Here is a 14,634-nt window from a genome sequence, read left to right as displayed (position 1 = left end):
GGAATGGAGGGGTTGGTCCAGATGTTGCTGTGTTCCCTTCAGTGGCCCAGGCCAAGCTCGCTGAGCTGCTCCTCCTTGGAGCAGGGGGAGCGGTGCAGGTGCGATGAGCTGGCCATGCACAGCACACCCTTTCCTTGCTTTTTGCCTCTCTGCCTTCCATGAGCGAACAGCATCTCCAATCTTTCCTTGCTCAACAACCGCTCAGCTCAAAAAGAACTGGCAAGCTTGCTTTTAGAATTACTTTCTCTGTACGGCCTGATGCTGTAAAGCACGAGCTCTCCCAGCGATGACCTGCCTCTGACGTGCTCAGCCCGCAGGGAAAAGCTAATCCCCTGTGCCTGCAGGCTTTGCTCACGTTCCCAGTGTAAGAGCCAGTTTAGAGCTCAGCTCAGCTTCACTAACAGCAGAAATCCAGCCTCTGCCAGCTGTGTTTTTCTCTCTCCTGAAACACTGAACTGCTGCAAGAAGCAACGTTTCAAAAGCTCCTTTACTGCACAAAAGCTAGGACATAAGAACAGATTTCCAGACCAGGCATACTTTTCAGGGAGGCACCAGACAAGTGGAGACAACGGGAAGCACTGGCAAGTCAAAGCTGTGCTCAAAGCTTGGATGCAAGATCTAACGTCAACTTTTCCCACGCAGGTTAGCTACGGCGATGATAAATCATGGCCAAAAGCTTCCCTGCACCAGATCACCAAATCCAAGAGGTCAGGAGCTGCAGAGATGGAGATCCATCTCAGCCCAGGAATCCTTCCGTTCAGCTCACAGGCAGAAGGCAGTGGGGCTCTCACGTCGCTCTGCTCCCAGGCTGGCTCCCCAGTACAGCGCAGAGACTGACTGGCATCATTTGCATTTCTCCTTTGCCTACTGGCAAGCACGCCCACTGCAGGGCGCCTCTCATCCCACCCTCAGTCCTTGTAAGAAACACCAGGGCAAATCCGCCTGCGCTAAGCACAGCCCTTCCTTCCACTGAGCAACAAAGAAACCCTTCTGCCCTTGCTCCTGACCCTTGTCCTACCTCCGCCTGCCCTCAGAGTACAGCCGTCTTCTCTTGTGGAGGGAAAGGGAGAGGAAAAAGGGAGAGGAAAAAGGGAAAGGGAAAAAGGGAAACAGGGAAAGGGATATATGAATATGTCAAGCCTGAGTCATGGCAATCATAAGCCCTGTGCACATTCTACGTTTCTTACACCCTCCACCCTTCTCACAGCCATACACGGGGCTCTGGGGAGCCGACGTCTCCGCTGTTGGGGGTCCTGCTGCCACCTCGCGGTCCCTTCAAGAGCCCCCAGCTACTGCCCTGAGCCCTCCAGTTCCCCCTGCTGCCCCTTGAAAACCTCAGGATGCCAGCAGCACCTCGTGCCTTAGGATGCCCGGTGGATTTCACAAGGATGCTCTCATCTCCCGCATTGTGATCACTGGCAAAAACATCCAGCGGCGCTGACCAGAGCTCAGCGGTGACATGCAGGGAAACCTGCTGTGCTGCAGCGTGAGCCTCCGGTCCCGCTGCTGGGCACCGCCGGGTGCAGCCCGGCTCCGTCCTCTCCGCAGCTCCTGCAGGGACCGATGGCCGTGCCCGGGATCCCCCCGAGCCTCCTCTTGCGCAGGCTGAGCTGCCCCAGCTCTCCCAGAATCCCACCCCAACCATTTCCCACGCGGCGTTGAGGAGGGGCAAGGATTTTGGGGGAAGGAACGGGGCTGGTGGTTGCAGTCCTATGACAGCGGTTTGTGCCGCCCCGTCCTTACCCGGCGGTGGGCACGGGGACGGGGACGGGGACGGGGACGGGGGGGTCTTTAGAGCTGCAGAATTGACTGCACACAGAAGTGCTGAAAAACGAACGCTAAACATTTAATCATTGAACATACAGAGCAATAAACAGAGAAATGACCGCATTCCCAACCAGCTCCCACCCGAACAATCATCCCCCCTCACGGCTTCCCTCCTCGGGGCCAACACGAAGCGGCTCCACGCGGCTCCGGGAGCTCCGCACGGGGACGCACAGACGGAAACCGGCACTTGGGGACTGCGGCTGCGGGGCAGCAGCTCAGCACAGCGCTGCCGATGATTGGAGCCGGCGAGAGCCGAAGGCTCTTGCGGACTCCGTGCCGGGCTCGAACGCGTCTCGATCCGTGCGGTCGCTCCCTCTCTTCCGGGGCTGCCCGGCTCAGCCAGGAGCCGCTCCCGGACACCGGCCGGGTCCCGCCGCTCGCGGTCAGCCGCCGCTTCTCGCAGCCCGGCGGCGCCCCGCCGCAACGACGGAGGACGGCTCGGTTCCGACGGAGGACGGACGGGGCCGGCGGCGGTGCCCCCGCGCCGCCGTCCCCTGACCGCCCGGCGAACCCTTCCCTGAAGCTGTTCCGCCCATAAATGTTGGCAGGGGTCTAAAGCCACAGCCACCAGTCCTGCTAACGCGGGATTTGGTGAAAGGGGTGCAGCATTTGGCACTGGGGTGCAACTTCTTGTTAAAAGGGTGAAATCTTTGGGCCTTGGCTTCAGGCTTTTGCTAAAGGGGTTCAGCCTCTTGTTCCTGGGGTTATGCTGTTTGGCACCATTTGACCTTGGGCTTCTGCTTTTGGTTTTCATTTCTCCTGTCTTCCATCTCTATGCCTCTCCAGAGCCCCCCAGCAGAGACACTTTTTCTTTGCTGCAGCCTTCATGGACAAACTCCACTGGGCAGAAGAGATCTGTGCAGACACAGCAGCAGACGTCTGTGTGCAGAGGGGCGCTGCTCATCCCGTTTCTCTTCCCATCTACGTCTCGTCCCACTCGGTGCCTTTTGAAGGGCGGAATCTCTTTCCGTCTCCTGAGTCGTGCCTCCCCTGGTCAGCAAAGGGCCGCTACCGCAATGGAGTCATCCAAACTCAGAGGAATAATAGATGACCATTTATTGAGAGCTTTCTTAACAGCCAGCAACAACCAATTGGTGGTAACATTGGCCAATGGGCTGATTGCAATGAATAACATTAGATGTAACAACTGTAGGCAATGGCTGTGACAAAGAGCCAAAGAATACCAGATGACAAAAAGGCAGAAAATGGGGAAAGAGGGACAGGCAGCAAAGCGCTCGTAGATCCAGCCACGTCCTGGTGTCAGGTGCGGACCCCTCCAGTGCGCTGGGTCGTCGCAGGAGGTGGTGTTCAGCCGACGACGGCTCACGACGACAGTAGAAACTCACTGAGAAGTCCAAAGGGGTGGCACTCAGCCGCCTGTCAGCACTGCCCCACAGCTGTGCCTGTGCGCCCCGGGGGGCAGGAGCACAGGAGAGGCCCCTTCCATGGGGACAGAGCCCTCTCCCCGCGCCCCACCGCGCAGCCCCGAGCTGGGAGGGGCTACCGAGCCCGGCGGTCAGATGGGCAGCAGCCCATCACAGACCACACGCAGGGTGCTGCTCGCAAAGTACGCCAGGGAAGCGTACGTTGCCCGGGGCAGCACTCGAGGCAGGAGCCGATAGAAGAGCTCCTGGTCGAAGTGCTGGGCGTACAGCACTGCAGAGCCCAGCACAACAACGAGGAGGAGCTGGAGGCAGACCAGGATGACGCAGATCGTCCTGCGGGGCAAAAGAGAAAGGGGGCCGGGAATGAGGCGTCCCCCCCCACGGCAGCACAGCCCCACACAGTGCCGAAGGGGCCGTCTGGGAGCCCCGCCGGCTGCAGTGGGGGTCCAGGCCATCAGCCCCCCGCCGGGAGCCCGGCTGCTGGCGGCTGGGCACGGGGCAACGAGGGGACACTCACTCCATCCAGAAGGCGAGTCCTCGTCTCCTCGCCCGCTCCTCCTTCTCCTGTAGGTGAACACGGGGCAGGGACGGTGGTCAGGCCCTGCTGCACAGCCGGGGCTCGTGCGGGACAGCGGGAGCCAGCAGCGCAGCAGCACAGCCCCGGTGCTGCAGGGAGCCCTGTCCCCGGGGAGACCCTTGTGGGTGGGCTGGGGGTGCGGTGGGCTCTGCCCCTTACCAGCTGTGCCTCCACCAGCTCCGGCAGCACAGCCCCAGGCACGGGGGCTGCCTCCAGCTCCATCTGATGCTGCTGCCTGTAGGGCACAAGGCTCGGTCGGAGGGTGCCGGCCTCTGTCACCGCGGGGGCTCCCCAGCAGTGTGCGCCCACCCCAGGGCTGGGATGGGGCTGCTCCGTCCCGCCACGTGCCGAACGGAACCCGAGCCCCAAGCCCAGCAGCGCTGCAGCCCCATTGCTGCCCCGGGTGCTGCAGAGACCCCGGGGTGCAGGCGTGGGCTGCAGGGCCCAGTCCCACTCACCAGGCACTCTCCACCTCCAGCTCCTCCAGCTCCTCTTGCAGGCGCTGTTTCTCCTGGCGCAGCACCTGGCAGACAAAAGCGTGAGCGCCGTGCCCGCTGCAGCCCTCCTCCAGGTCCCCAGCCTGGGGGCGGGCAGCCCCGATCCCCTCGCCCCTCCACACTACCTCAATCTCCTCGCTCTCAGCCTGCAGCTGCTTTTCCAGCTGGGCGATGAGCTGCTTCTTCTGCAAGACAACAGCTGGGCCATGTGGGATGGCTGTGCTGGGACCCACGGACCCAGGGGACCGGGACCGAGGTCCTCCTCACAGCCAGAGCCGTGAGGACGCCGAGTTCTGAGGACGAGCCCCCGCTCCACCCTACCTGCTCCAGCTCCTCTCGCCTAGCAGCCCCTCTTTCATCCCGTGCTTTCCGGCACTCCTGCGGGCAAGGAGGAGAGGCCATCAGGGCACCGGCGCTCCCACGGAGCTCCGTGCCGCCGTCCCCTCCCACCTCCTCCATCGGGGCGACCGGCGCCCGCAGGGCTGCAGCTGCAGCCCCGCACGGGGGGACTTCTCCCACCCCACGCCCCACGGCAGCACTGCCGAGCCCGCACACCCACACCGGCCCGTGCCGCTGCATCCGCTCACCTTCATCAGCAGTTCCTTGGCCTCAGCTCTGTGGTTCTCCACAACCCGCTCATGAGCCTGTGGGAGGAGAGAGGAGCGGCGCTGGCACCGAGGCGCTGCCGGCAGCTCTGCATCCCGCCGGAGGTGCCCGGCCCTCTGCTGCCGCGCCACGGGCAGGGCGCCCTCCAGCCGGCAGCTCGTCCCGCCGGCCCTTCTGTGCCCGCCCACCCAGAGCTCACCTGCATCAGCTCCTGCAGCAGCTTCACGCGCTGCAGCGCTGTTAAATTTCCGCTGGCAAACTGGGCCCGCATGGCTGCACCGCTCGCACAGCTGCTCGCAGACCTGCACACCCGCAGAATGGGGCCGGCAGGGTGAGCGCTGACCCACTGCCCCCGCCCCGCCCCGGGGCCTCTGTGAGCTCAGCACGGCATTGTGACATCACCAGCACAGGAGGGTCCTTGGAGATCATGAAGAACCACAGCATGGATGCGTTGGGAAAGTCCTGGAAGATCATAGAACCATAGGACGGTTTGTGTTGGAAGGGTCCTGGAAGATCATTAAGAACCACAGGATGGCTCGGTTGGGATGGCGTGCATTGGGAGTTCCTTGATGATCAAAGAACCGTAGATTGGTTTGTGTTGGAAGGGTTCTGGAAGATCAGAGAGGCACAGGATGGCATGGGTTGGGATGTTTCTTAGTGATCATTGAACTGTAGAACGGTTTGTGCCGCAAGGGTCCTTGAAGATCACAGTTTGTTCTGTCTGCCGGAACATCTGCTCCCTCTGATGGGATTTCTGGAATCGGCTTAGAATTGACGTCCTCTTGTTGAAGATCAGATGGCAAAACGGATGCCTCAGCATGACGTAACATCAGTGGGAGCCGGTTTGGGCAGGCCCCCTTAAAAGGTTGGAAATTGACAGCGAGGATGACTATTAGCCTTCATCTCATGACCACCAGAGATGTGAATTATTTCTTGGAATTTCTGCCCATGTCCTTGGAATGTGATGGATACGTACATGCTACGCCTATAAATCTGCAGTCCCTGCTTCTCTGGCTGTGCGTGTTGGTGGAGCGATCCCACGCACCCGGCTGTAATAAAGGCATCGCCTGCTTGACACAACACATGCCGTGTCCCATTCCTGAGTTGGTTTCCTCAGCTTCACCACGGCCTAAGAGAATAAGCTGGTTGGACTAGACACTGTTCAGCTTTCAAACCCCATTATTTTAAACGAGATGCCACGCTCCAGGAAGCTGAGGTGCTGAGCTCCTTTTGACTCAACTGGCTCCTAGCTACGGTGAGATATTTCCTTTATTGCAGTCTAAACGGAGTCGGATGGGCTGCTGCTTTCCTTCTGCAGTGCAGAGCAGTCCATCCATCCCAGCACCACCGCCAGTCGCCCACACGGCCCAGTGCTGGGGACGGCGGTTCCGCCGGCGCCGTGACCGGACTCAGCTGAAAGCCACTCCGCCCCACCCTGGCATGAAAAGCAGGAAAGTGGCGAGGCGTGCGGAGGGGGCGGGAATGGAGGGGTTGGTCCAGATGTTGCTGTGTTCCCTTCAGTGGCCCAGGCCAAGCTCGCTGAGCTGCTCCTCTTTGGAGCAGGGGGAGCGGTGCAGGTGCGATGAACTGGCCATGCACAGCACACCCTTTCCTTGCTTTTTGCCTCTCTGCCTTCCATGAGCGAACAGCATCTCCAATCTTTCCTTGCTCAACAACCGCTCAGCTCAAAAAGAACTGGCAAGCTTGCTTTTAGAATTACTTTCTCTGTACGGCCTGATGCTGTAAAGCACGAGCTCTCCCAGCGATGACCTGCCTCTGACGTGCTCAGCCCGCAGGGAAAAGCTAATCCCCTGTGCCTGCAGGCTTTGCTCACGTTCCCAGTGTAAGAGCCAGTTTAGAGCTCAGCTCAGCTTCACTAACAGCAGAAATCCAGCCTCTGCCAGCTGTGTTTTTCTCTCTCCTGAAACACTGAACTGCTGCAAGAAGCAACGTTTCAAAAGCTCCTTTACTGCACAAAAGCTAGGACATAAGAACAGATTTCCAGACCAGGCATACTTTTCAGGGAGGCACCAGACAAGTGGAGACAACGGGAAGCACTGGCAAGTCAAAGCTGTGCTCAAAGCTTGGATGCAAGATCTAACGTCAACTTTTCCCACGCAGGTTAGCTACGGCGATGATAAATCATGGCCAAAAGCTTCCCTGCACCAGATCACCAAATCCAAGAGGTCAGGAGCTGCAGAGATGGAGATCCATCTCAGCCCAGGAATCCTTCCGTTCAGCTCACAGGCAGAAGGCAGTGGGGCTCTCACGTCGCTCTGCTCCCAGGCTGGCTCCCCAGTACAGCGCAGAGACTGACTGGCATCATTTGCATTTCTCCTTTGCCTACTGGCAAGCACGCCCACTGCAGGGCGCCTCTCATCCCACCCTCAGTCCTTGTAAGAAACACCAGGGCAAATCCGCCTGCGCTAAGCACAGCCCTTCCTTCCACTGAGCAACAAAGAAACCCTTCTGCCCTTGCTCCTGACCCTTGTCCTACCTCCGCCTGCCCTCAGAGTACAGCCGTCTTCTCTTGTGGAGGGAAAGGGAGAGGAAAAAGGGAGAGGAAAAAGGGAAAGGGAAAAAGGGAAACAGGGAAAGGGATATATGAATATGTCAAGCCTGAGTCATGGCAATCATAAGCCCTGTGCACATTCTACGTTTCTTACACCCTCCACCCTTCTCACAGCCATACACGGGGCTCTGGGGAGCCGACGTCTCCGCTGTTGGGGGTCCTGCTGCCACCTCGCGGTCCCTTCAAGAGCCCCCAGCTACTGCCCTGAGCCCTCCAGTTCCCCCTGCTGCCCCTTGAAAACCTCAGGATGCCAGCAGCACCTCGTGCCTTAGGATGCCCGGTGGATTTCACAAGGATGCTCTCATCTCCCGCATTGTGATCACTGGCAAAAACATCCAGCGGCGCTGACCAGAGCTCAGCGGTGACATGCAGGGAAACCTGCTGTGCTGCAGCGTGAGCCTCCGGTCCCGCTGCTGGGCACCGCCGGGTGCAGCCCGGCTCCGTCCTCTCCGCAGCTCCTGCAGGGACCGATGGCCGTGCCCGGGATCCCCCCGAGCCTCCTCTTGCGCAGGCTGAGCTGCCCCAGCTCTCCCAGAATCCCACCCCAACCATTTCCCACGCGGCGTTGAGGAGGGGCAAGGATTTTGGGGGAAGGAACGGGGCTGGTGGTTGCAGTCCTATGACAGCGGTTTGTGCCGCCCCGTCCTTACCCGGCGGTGGGCACGGGGACGGGGACGGGGACGGGGACGGGGGGGTCTTTAGAGCTGCAGAATTGACTGCACACAGAAGTGCTGAAAAACGAACGCTAAACATTTAATCATTGAACATACAGAGCAATAAACAGAGAAATGACCGCATTCCCAACCAGCTCCCACCCGAACAATCATCCCCCCTCACGGCTTCCCTCCTCGGGGCCAACACGAAGCGGCTCCACGCGGCTCCGGGAGCTCCGCACGGGGACGCACAGACGGAAACCGGCACTTGGGGACTGCGGCTGCGGGGCAGCAGCTCAGCACAGCGCTGCCGATGATTGGAGCCGGCGAGAGCCGAAGGCTCTTGCGGACTCCGTGCCGGGCTCGAACGCGTCTCGATCCGTGCGGTCGCTCCCTCTCTTCCGGGGCTGCCCGGCTCAGCCAGGAGCCGCTCCCGGACACCGGCCGGGTCCCGCCGCTCGCGGTCAGCCGCCGCTTCTCGCAGCCCGGCGGCGCCCCGCCGCAACGACGGAGGACGGCTCGGTTCCGACGGAGGACGGACGGGGCCGGCGGCGGTGCCCCCGCGCCGCCGTCCCCTGACCGCCCGGCGAACCCTTCCCTGAAGCTGTTCCGCCCATAAATGTTGGCAGGGGTCTAAAGCCACAGCCACCAGTCCTGCTAACGCGGGATTTGGTGAAAGGGGTGCAGCATTTGGCACTGGGGTGCAACTTCTTGTTAAAAGGGTGAAATCTTTGGGCCTTGGCTTCAGGCTTTTGCTAAAGGGGTTCAGCCTCTTGTTCCTGGGGTTATGCTGTTTGGCACCATTTGACCTTGGGCTTCTGCTTTTGGTTTTCATTTCTCCTGTCTTCCATCTCTATGCCTCTCCAGAGCCCCCCAGCAGAGACACTTTTTCTTTGCTGCAGCCTTCATGGACAAACTCCACTGGGCAGAAGAGATCTGTGCAGACACAGCAGCAGACGTCTGTGTGCAGAGGGGCGCTGCTCATCCCGTTTCTCTTCCCATCTACGTCTCGTCCCACTCGGTGCCTTTTGAAGGGCGGAATCTCTTTCCGTCTCCTGAGTCGTGCCTCCCCTGGTCAGCAAAGGGCCGCTACCGCAATGGAGTCATCCAAACTCAGAGGAATAATAGATGACCATTTATTGAGAGCTTTCTTAACAGCCAGCAACAACCAATTGGTGGTAACATTGGCCAATGGGCTGATTGCAATGAATAACATTAGATGTAACAACTGTAGGCAATGGCTGTGACAAAGAGCCAAAGAATACCAGATGACAAAAAGGCAGAAAATGGGGAAAGAGGGACAGGCAGCAAAGCGCTCGTAGATCCAGCCACGTCCTGGTGTCAGGTGCGGACCCCTCCAGTGCGCTGGGTCGTCGCAGGAGGTGGTGTTCAGCCGACGACGGCTCACGACGACAGTAGAAACTCACTGAGAAGTCCAAAGGGGTGGCACTCAGCCGCCTGTCAGCACTGCCCCACAGCTGTGCCTGTGCGCCCCGGGGGGCAGGAGCACAGGAGAGGCCCCTTCCATGGGGACAGAGCCCTCTCCCCGCGCCCCACCGCGCAGCCCCGAGCTGGGAGGGGCTACCGAGCCCGGCGGTCAGATGGGCAGCAGCCCATCACAGACCACACGCAGGGTGCTGCTCGCAAAGTACGCCAGGGAAGCGTACGTTGCCCGGGGCAGCACTCGAGGCAGGAGCCGATAGAAGAGCTCCTGGTCGAAGTGCTGGGCGTACAGCACTGCAGAGCCCAGCACAACAACGAGGAGGAGCTGGAGGCAGACCAGGATGACGCAGATCGTCCTGCGGGGCAAAAGAGAAAGGGGGCCGGGAATGAGGCGTCCCCCCCCACGGCAGCACAGCCCCACACAGTGCCGAAGGGGCCGTTTGGGAGCCCCGCCGGCTGCAGTGGGGGTCCAGGCCATCAGCCCCCTGCCGGGAGCCCGGCTGCTGGCGGCTGGGCACGGGGCAACGAGGGGACACTCACTCCATCCAGAAGGCGAGTCCTCGTCTCCTCGCCCGCTCCTCCTTCTCCTGTAGGTGAACACGGGGCAGGGACGGTGGTCAGGCCCTGCTGCACAGCCGGGGCTCGTGCGGGACAGCGGGAGCCGGCAGCGCAGCAGCACAGCCCCGGTGCTGCAGGGAGCCCCGTCCCCGGGGAGACCCTTGTGGGTGGGCTGGGGGTGCGGTGGGCTCTGCCCCTTACCAGCTGTGCCTCCACCAGCTCCGGCAGCACAGCCCCAGGCACGGGGGCTGCCTCCAGCTCCATCTGATGCTGCTGCCTGTAGGGCACAAGGCTCGGTCGGAGGGTGCCGGCCTCTGTCACCGCGGGGGCTCCCCAGCAGTGTGCGCCCACCCCAGGGCTGGGATGGGGCTGCTCCGTCCCGCCACGTGCCAAACGGAACCCGAGCCCCAAGCCCAGCAGCGCTGCAGCCCCATTGCTGCCCCGGGTGCTGCAGAGACCCCGGGGTGCAGGCGTGGGCTGCAGGGCCCAGTCCCACTCACCAGGCACTCTCCACCTCCAGCTCCTCCAGCTCCTCTTGCAGGCGCTGTTTCTCCTGGCGCAGCACCTGGCAGACAAAAGCGTGAGCGCCGTGCCCGCTGCAGCCCTCCTCCAGGTCCCCAGCCTGGGGGCGGGCAGCCCCGATCCCCTCGCCCCTCCACACTACCTCAATCTCCTCGCTCTCAGCCTGCAGCTGCTTTTCCAGCTGGGCGATGAGCTGCTTCTTCTGCAAGACAACAGCTGGGCCATGTGGGATGGCTGTGCTGGGACCCACGGACCCAAGGGACCGGGACCGAGGTCCTCCTCACAGCCAGAGCCGTGAGGACGCCGAGTTCTGAGGACGAGCCCCCGCTCCACCCTACCTGCTCCAGCTCCTCTCGCCTAGCAGCCCCTCTTTCATCCCGTGCTTTCCGGCACTCCTGCGGGCAAGGAGGAGAGGCCATCAGGGCACCGGCGCTCCCACGGAGCTCCGTGCTGCCGTCCCCTCCCACCTCCTCCATCGGGGCGACCGGCGCCCGCAGGGCTGCAGCTGCAGCCCCGCACGGGGGGACTTCTCCCACCCCACGCCCCACGGCAGCACTGCCGAGCCCGCACACCCACACCGGCCCGTGCCGCTGCATCCGCTCACCTTCATCAGCAGTTCCTTGGCCTCAGCTCTGTGGTTCTCCACAACCCGCTCATGAGCCTGTGGGAGGAGAGAGGAGCGGCGCTGGCACCGAGGCGCTGCCGGCAGCTCTGCATCCCGCCGGAGGTGCCCGGCCCTCTGCTGCCGCGCCACGGGCAGGGCGCCCTCCAGCCGGCAGCTCGTCCCGCCGGCCCTTCTGTGCCCGCCCACCCAGAGCTCACCTGCATCAGCTCCTGCAGCAGCTTCACGCGCTGCAGCGCTGTTAAATTTCCGCTGGCAAACTGGGCCCGCATGGCTGCACCGCTCGCACAGCTGCTCGCAGACCTGCACACCCGCAGAATGGGGCCGGCAGGGTGAGCGCTGACCCACTGCCCCCGCCCCGCCCCGGGGCCTCTGTGAGCTCAGCACGGCATTGTGACATCACCAGCACAGGAGGGTCCTTGGAGATCATGAAGAACCACAGCATGGATGCGTTGGGAAAGTCCTGGAAGATCATAGAACCATAGGACGGTTTGTGTTGGAAGGGTCCTGGAAGATCATTAAGAACCACAGGATGGCTCGGTTGGGATGGCGTGCATTGGGAGTTCCTTGATGATCAAAGAACCGTAGATTGGTTTGTGTTGGAAGGGTTCTGGAAGATCAGAGAGGCACAGGATGGCATGGGTTGGGATGTTTCTTAGTGATCATTGAACTGTAGAACGGTTTGTGCCGCAAGGGTCCTTGAAGATCACAGTTTGTTCTGTCTGCCGGAACATCTGCTCCCTCTGATGGGATTTCTGGAATCGGCTTAGAATTGACGTCCTCTTGTTGAAGATCAGATGGCAAAACGGATGCCTCAGCATGACGTAACATCAGTGGGAGCCGGTTTGGGCAGGCCCCCTTAAAAGGTTGGAAATTGACAGCGAGGATGACTATTAGCCTTCATCTCATGACCACCAGAGATGTGAATTATTTCTTGGAATTTCTGCCCATGTCCTTGGAATGTGATGGATACGTACATGCTACGCCTATAAATCTGCAGTCCCTGCTTCTCTGGCTGTGCGTGTTGGTGGAGCGATCCCACGCACCCGGCTGTAATAAAGGCATCGCCTGCTTGACACAACACATGCCGTGTCCCATTCCTGAGTTGGTTTCCTCAGCTTCACCACGGCCTAAGAGAATAAGCTTGTTGGACTAGACACTGTTCAGCTTTCAAACCCCATTATTTTAAACGAGATGCCACGCTCCAGGAAGCTGAGGTGCTGAGCTCCTTTTGACTCAACTGGCTCCTAGCTACGGTGAGATATTTCCTTTATTGCAGTCTAAACGGAGTCGGATGGGCTGCTGCTTTCCTTCTGCAGTGCAGAGCAGTCCATCCATCCCAGCACCACCGCCAGTCGCCCACACGGCCCAGTGCTGGGGACGGCGGTTCCGCCGGCGCCGTGACCGGACTCAGCTGAAAGCCACTCCGCCCCACCCTGGCATGAAAAGCAGGAAAGTGGCGAGGCGTGCGGAGGGGGCGGGAATGGAGGGGTTGGTCCAGATGTTGCTGTGTTCCCTTCAGTGGCCCAGGCCAAGCTCGCTGAGCTGCTCCTCCTTGGAGCAGGGGGAGCGGTGCAGGTGCGATGAGCTGGCCATGCACAGCACACCCTTTCCTTGCTTTTTGCCTCTCCGCCTTCCATGAGCGAACAGCATCTCCAATCTTTCCTTGCTCAACAACCGCTCAGCTCAAAAAGAACTGGCAAGCTTGCTTTTAGAATTACTTTCTCTGTACGGCCTGATGCTGTAAAGCACGAGCTCTCCCAGCGATGACCTGCCTCTGACGTGCTCAGCCCGCAGGGAAAAGCTAATCCCCTGTGCCTGCAGGCTTTGCTCACGTTCCCAGTGTAAGAGCCAGTTTAGAGCTCAGCTCAGCTTCACTAACAGCAGAAATCCAGCCTCTGCCAGCTGTGTTTTTCTCTCTCCTGAAACACTGAACTGCTGCAAGAAGCAACGTTTCAAAAGCTCCTTTACTGCACAAAAGCTAGGACATAAGAACAGATTTCCAGACCAGGCATACTTTTCAGGGAGGCACCAGACAAGTGGAGACAACGGGAAGCACTGGCAAGTCAAAGCTGTGCTCAAAGCTTGGATGCAAGATCTAACGTCAACTTTTCCCACGCAGGTTAGCTACGGCGATGATAAATCATGGCCAAAAGCTTCCCTGCACCAGATCACCAAATCCAAGAGGTCAGGAGCTGCAGAGATGGAGATCCATCTCAGCCCAGGAATCCTTCCGTTCAGCTCACAGGCAGAAGGCAGTGGGGCTCTCACGTCGCTCTGCTCCCAGGCTGGCTCCCCAGTACAGCGCAGAGACTGACTGGCATCATTTGCATTTCTCCTTTGCCTACTGGCAAGCACGCCCACTGCAGGGCGCCTCTCATCCCACCCTCAGTCCTTGTAAGAAACACCAGGGCAAATCCGCCTGCGCTAAGCACAGCCCTTCCTTCCACTGAGCAACAAAGAAACCCTTCTGCCCTTGCTCCTGACCCTTGTCCTACCTCCGCCTGCCCTCAGAGTACAGCCATCTTCTCTTGCAGAAGGAAAGGAAAAGGAAAAGGAAAAGGGAGAGGACAAGGGAGAGGAAAAAGGGAAAGGGATTTATGAATATGTCAACCCTGTGTCATGGCAATCATAAGCCTTGTGCATGTTCTACTCCATCCTTCTCACAGCCATACACGGGGCACAGGGGAGCTGACGTTCTGCTGTTGGGGATCCTGCTGTTGGTCCCCTGTTGGGGGAAGGAACGGGGCTGGTGGTTGCAGTCCTATGACACGGCGGTTTGTGCCACCCCGTGCTTACCCGGAGGTGGACACGGGGACGGGGGGGGTCTTTGGAGCTGCAGAATTGACTGCACACAAAAGTACTGAAAAACGAACGCTAAACACTGAATCATTTAACATAGAAGCAATAAACAGAGAACTGACGGTATTCCCAACCAGCTCCACCCGAACAATCATCCCCCCTCACGGCTTCCCTCCTCGGGGCCAACACGAAGCTCACGCGTCTCCGGGAGCTCCGCACGGGGACAGAGAGATGGAAACCGGCCTTTGAGGACTGCGGCTGCGGGGCAGCAGCTCAGCACAGCGCTGCCGATGATTGGAGCCGGGCGAGAGCCGAAGGCTCTTGCTGACTCTGTGCCGGGCTCGAACGCGTCTCGATCCGTGCGATCGCTCCCTCTCTTCCGGGGCTGCCCGGCTCAGTCAGGAGCCGCTCCCGGACACCGGCCGGGTCCCGCCGCTCGCGGTCAGCCGCCGCTTCTCGCAGCCCGGCGGCGCCCCGCCGCAACAAGGACGGCTCGGTTCCGGCGGGGGACGGACAAGGCCGGCGGCGGTGCTCCCGCACCGCCTTCCCTTGACCGCCCGGCGTCCCCGA

This window comes from Lagopus muta, chromosome 15 (genome assembly GCF_023343835.1).
Source record: "Lagopus muta isolate bLagMut1 chromosome 15, bLagMut1 primary, whole genome shotgun sequence".
Classification (NCBI taxonomy): Eukaryota; Metazoa; Chordata; class Aves; order Galliformes; family Phasianidae; genus Lagopus; species Lagopus muta.
The sequence above is the reverse complement of the archived record's forward strand: the minus strand, read 5'-3'. Positions refer to the sequence as shown.